Genomic DNA, 6,000 nt, shown 5'->3' on the forward strand with positions numbered 1-6,000 from the left:
GAGGCTCCCTGCCCTGATGTGGGGCTCAATCCCAAGACCCTGGGATCATGACCTGAGCCGAAAGCAGAAGCTTTAACCCACTAAGCCACCCAGGCGCCCAGCATATGCTGGTTTGTAATTGACAGCTCATCACTTTGTCTATGACCTGCTCTTATTCTTTGGTTTCTAGGTAAAAAAAGACTCTACCTGAGCTTCCTTACAGCTCTGCACCATCTTGTTCTGACACCCGAGGTATTACTTGGTTTCCATGTCAACATTGGCTTGTCTGGGAAAACTCTCACTCTGATTTCCAATTATATTTATTTTGCTATAGATTTTATAGTTCATCTTATTGGTTTTAATAACTTGATCAATTTAATGATCATTTATTAACTACATAGAAAGAAGTCATTCTGAACAAGAGGCTCATAAAGGTGAAAACCATAAGTGTACTATTTTAGTGATATCTAGAAGAAAGCCCTGAGACATGGAACACTCCTTTTGATCAGACACCCATCCAGCCAGGTCCCTGAACACAGAAGAAGACAAAGAAGTTTAATGTTTCATGTTAACAATGGCTTCTGCTGCCAAACAACACTGTAAATCCTAGCAGGCTCAGTACAATGCCGTGGAGTATTATCTTAAGCGGTTACTCTGAGTGAACAAGAACAGCTCACAAGTGCTCATCTGCCCACAGCCACGCCAGGGCCCAGCCTTATCTCCCCTTATTCCGGGTCAAGGCAGGGAAAGGTCAGTGGAGGCTTCCCGTAAGAAAAGCCAGAGGAGAGCAGTGAACACGATGGTTAGGCCCAGACGGGAAAATGAAAATGGCTTAGAAGACTTGCTAAAATCCTTCTTAGCTGAGGAGGGATTTGGGAAAGCAGGGTATTGCTTCCCAGTATCTTTCTCATCCTTCTCAGCCACCCTAGGAGAAAAAGTAGGTTGGAGAGGCTGGTCCTCTCCAAGGAGGAGATCCACACTGCCTGAAATATCCGGGCTCCTTGGAGGAACAGTGTCAAGGGAAAGATGAGTAAACGAAGATTTTAAAGGAAGGAAATAGAGACTGGCCAGGATTCTTGCTTCTTTGTGAGACTTTGTTCTTTTTCATCTAAACACTGCATGTCTGAGAGGAAGAGAGAGGGAGGCGCAGGGGAGGAAGAGGCGAGGAAGGGGAGAGAGAGAGAGAGACAGAGAGATAGATCTAAATAGAGATGGCTCCGCCTTCTTTCAAGGGAAGTAGAACTAACGTCTGTACTTCTCTTGATACCGGAGAAAATAATCCTCACACCTTCCTCTCGCCAACCTGCTTGAAAACCCCATAGAACGGGGGTGATTGAGAGGCACGTCGAGAAAGCATGTGAAGGGGAAGGGAATCTTCTGTTACCTCCCCGTAAGTGCCAGTGAATTCCAGTCTGTACTGCTTTCTGTATAGAGTCCCGAGAGAACAAAGTCCCTTCACTTCGTTGCCCCCCTTTCCTTTTTTTTTTTAAATACCATAAACTTCTTTGTCAATTCTTTGAAGCCTAAGGACCCTTTTACAGAACAATGCTTTTAAATACGTAAAATAAGTTACAGAGGATTACAAAGGATATCTGTTATATTGAAATAGACATCTACCAATGGATCCCTAAGTGTGTCCATGGGGCCCAGGTTAAGAATCAAGGTTAAATAGGGTCCTGCATAAATCAGGGTCCCTGCAGGGGATAGGGGATGCATTCAAGTTAAGTTCATTTGAAGGCTATTTAATAAAGAGATGTTTACAAACCCAAGGTTAGGGAGTAGAGAAAGCATGCAGGGTTATAACATACATGGTTCCAGAAACCACAGGACTATATGAAGAGCAAAGACTAAAGAAGGAGAAGGGAGTTCAGTGTGTAGTGAGGCACCTATTGAGAAGAGTGCCTCAGTCATGGGAATAGGCTGCCATGGGTACCATTTACAGGGAGGGAGCCTGGAGCACAGGTACCTGACCTCATTCCTCCCGATCCCCATCCGGGGCTCCCCAGAGATGCTGTGCATCAAGCTGACTTAATAAAAAAAAAGAAGAAGACATAATTTGATTTAGGTCTCAACAATTGTCCTGTCTGTCCTCGAGTGAGAGACCCCAGGTCCTTCACCTCTCACTTGGCCCTTGTCCTGTGTCTTGTGTTCTATTAATCAGAGGCATCATCGAAAGGTAGCATATGGAAGCCGGTGAATTACCACGCATAGATGACATCGGTAAAAAATCACTTACCATAACTCGGTCTTTATTTTTGTTGGCAAATATTTAAAAATACTTTAAAACATACGTGGCATTAGAGTAATTGATTCCGCTCCCCCCACAACCCACCTTTTTGCTAGAATAATTTTTCTTTTGTGATTGATGTAAAAAACAACACTCGCTGATAGATTTCTCCGGAAATCTCATTATTTGCAGGTTAGCTGGCTCAGGACGTCATCTGTCTGTGCTGAAGGAGAAATCCTTTAGAAGTTTCATCTTGAGAAACAGTTTAATTCACCAAATTCTTTGGGAGCAGCTCTTTGGGCTTTGAAAATGTAGGTGGAGTACTTAGAACTATTTGAAAAGTTATTTGTTCCAATGGTTTGTACTGTCATTCTACATATTACACAAGCCCCTTTAAAAAGGGAAAGAAAAAAAGAACGAGTATTATCAGCTCATGAAGAATCATGGAGAATGTACACCCAGGGTTCCCTGATGACTTTCCTTTTGTGATAACAGAGCAGTAAGGAAGGTCTGCCCTGACATGCAATGGTCTGGCCGGAGAGGCGTGTGGTCGTTCCCCTTGGTGTGAAGATAGAGCCACTGCAGAACTGGGACTCAGCCTTTGCCCCTGTGAAATGATTTGCATACGGGTGTACCAGAAGTTCCCAGAACTTCACTCCTGGGTGTTCCCGTCCTCTATTTCCACGGCTGGCTGCCTGAGTCTGTTTGGGTGTATGTCTGCATGTGTCCTAATGTTCTGTTTTGAAATACAGCAAAGTTCAAGAAGGTTTGCTTCCTTAAAAGCAAGCCTAGCTGTGAAATCCTGAGCTGTTTTCCACAGGTTTTTGTTTTGTTTTGTTTTTAAAGTACAAAGCAGTTCTCTAAAACTGATCCCTCAAACCCTATGCTAGGGTGTTAAGTTCTTATCTGATACTGATGTCTCTAAATGCAAGGTTGCTACCACAGTGCTTGTCTAGCCTTATTTCCCTTTCTAACACAGCAGGTAACTTGAGGGCTGGAGAGCATATTTGCAGATGGTGTTTGTCTGTTTGTTTGTTTTGTGAAATCGGCCCTTTTCTTTTCTGTTCTATTCTTTTCTTCTCTTCCTTTCCTTTCCTTTCCTTTCCTCTCCTCTCCTCTTCCTTTCTTTTCTTTTTTCTTTTATTTTCAGGCGGTGATTCTCTGCAGAAGAATTTTTTTTTTTTTTAATGAATTCTCAGAGGGTGAACAAGAGATGAAAAGGGAAGAACGGCTGAATATTTCTGCTAGTGTCTTGACCAGAGCAGCCCTAAAATGTTCTGTTTATTAACATGGGGGAATGGTTTGTGTAAGGTTAATGCTGGGATCACTGAGCCGGGTCACTCCTCCCGTAGTGTCTGCATGGATTAGAAAAGGCTGCCAGGTGCCCATCTGTTAGCAATACAAGCCCAGCCACAAACACAACTATCGTGACAACCACACTGAGTTAGTCTTTCAAATAAAACTTGTTAAAAGCTACTGCCCTCCAGCCTCCACCCACTGCAGTTAACAGCACGAAATCCCCTGTAACTAGTATTTATTTTCTTAGGCGTGCCTTACTTGAGCAGCTGCATCGTACCAGCCTTTGATCAAAACTAACCCCACCAAGAGGAGGGTTTGCAGTAGTCTCCTAAAGGTCAGGATGTGCTTAGGGTGGTGTCTGAAAGCAGGGTCCCACCTGAACTTTCTCAGGCTGTGGCATTTGCATCCGGGGTCCTCTGGTCTCCTCTATGTTCCACGGTCTTTCAGTCTAGGAACTGATGGCCAGCTGATTTCTTCCAGATGATGGCCAATCATAAAGACAGCCTTAGAGTAGAGCTGGGAGTGTGAGGGGTGGAAAGACTCACCTCAAAGCAGTGCCCTCTCCCCAGCCCCCCTGGTTTTCCCATTTTGATGAACTTGGGTGGCAAAAGTAAGTTTGGGCTAATTTCAGCTCACCTGTGAAATCTGAGTTGAGAACAGAATCAAAGCTTTAACAGAGTTCACTGGCACTAGGTTTCCCGTAGCGTGCATTTTCTTTTAACTTTTATATTTGAAATTTTAAGAGATCAAATGGACTAGTGACCCCTTGGTATGACTCTTCTATCTAAAAGCAATTTAAAATGCTCTCAATATGTTCTCTAAGGAGCTGGTACTTTTAGAAGACCTGCTCATAGTAGACACGTTATCTTCAGGTAGGCTGGTAACATGGGCACTCTGCTTAAAGAAAAAAAAAAAGGTAAAGGGTAGGAAAAGTGAAATGATGATGAAACACATTGTGTATTTCTGAACTCTATGTACCTTTTGAAAATGAAAAAGCGAAGAGCCTTCTCTGATTGTTAGAAGAATACCAAGAGGCATGTCTGTATCTGAACAATGTGATCAGTACCAAGCCCTTAGGAAAACAATGATGTCTCAAATACTATAAGGCTTTTGAAATACCAAATTCCAACTTCTACACAGCCTGGTACACGCTGGGTATGCAACATTATTTGTGGAATGAATGAGTGGGTAAAGGAGAGGTGAGAAAGATGGAGATAGCATTAAAGAAGAAACTTTATAAGTATAAATCAACACGTGTCAAAATTTTATGCAATGTATTGATTAATGAAGAAAGCAGTAAGATATTATGACTGGTTTAAAAGGGAACTCAAGAATCACACATGCAATGTAGACCAAGAATGCTGAAGGGGAGGTGCCGATGGATAGAAATGGCAAAACCGGCCCGTAGCCACAGGGCAATGGCCAATTGTCCTTCCATGGGACCCAGTACACATTTCTGTGGCAGGATTATTTGCCTAGCGCTCGCTTTCCACAAATTAACTTGTATCTCTACAGAGCCATAAAACAACCCAGCCAATGAGAAATAAAAGTGCATATCCTATAGGATCAAATATTTCTTGTAATCCCAACATTCAGTTGAAGGCTACCAACAATCCCTTGGACCCGTTTCAAATTCCTTCCCTAGAGTAGCTAACACATACATCGTATTTATGTGCCAGACACTGTTTGGGATTAAATGCTTTACATAGTAATTCCTCGTATCTTCACCACAGCGCCAGGTGTTGGGTACTTTTTGCAACCCCATTCTACAGTTGAAGCAGCAGGGAGAAATTAAGGAACTGGACCAAAGTCATAGAGCAAGTAAATAGGGGGCCAAGATTTGGACACAGCTGTCCGACGTCATGATCCCAGCCTCTCGCTGAGGGTGCAGACCTGCCTGAGGTTGGAGGTCGTCAATGAGATGAACCGCCTGAAAGAGGGCTACTGTTCACACTGGTCTTGAGGGCACATGAGAGAGCCCGGGGGTTGGGGCATAGGGCATTTGAGGCTCTCCTGGATTCTCTATCGACCTTTTGAGTAGAAATGAGTGCATTGTGTTTCTTGGTGTTCCTTTGTTTACTTGTCAAATCTGCAACCGCCCAGCCCTTCGATTTGCATGGTCTGTGGACTCCTTGGCAGTAGTTACCAGAAACAGCTTCATGGCAGCTTGAGTGGAAGCGAGTCATCACAGCTAGATAGCTGCCTATTGCAAAGTCAAGTAGCAAGTGAATTGGGGTCAAATATGGGTCAAATAGATTTGCTTCGGACAGCCCTTCTGTTTGCTCAGGTCGGTTTTAGGGAGGAAGGCCCCTTAAGGAGGTCACCTGCCCATCTCACTCTCACACCAGGGGGATGCTTGGCAGCACCCCCATGTGCTGCCTTGATTCTTTATCCTTAGGGGACCAGACCTAGTTTTGTGTGGCAAACACAGAGTGCCGCAAACTCCCAGACTGGCAAAAAGTCTGTCCTGTTCATTTTCTCCCCTAGTTTTACTG

Source organism: Meles meles, chromosome 14 (genome assembly GCF_922984935.1).
Source record: "Meles meles chromosome 14, mMelMel3.1 paternal haplotype, whole genome shotgun sequence".
In the NCBI taxonomy this organism is placed as follows: Eukaryota; Metazoa; Chordata; class Mammalia; order Carnivora; family Mustelidae; genus Meles; species Meles meles.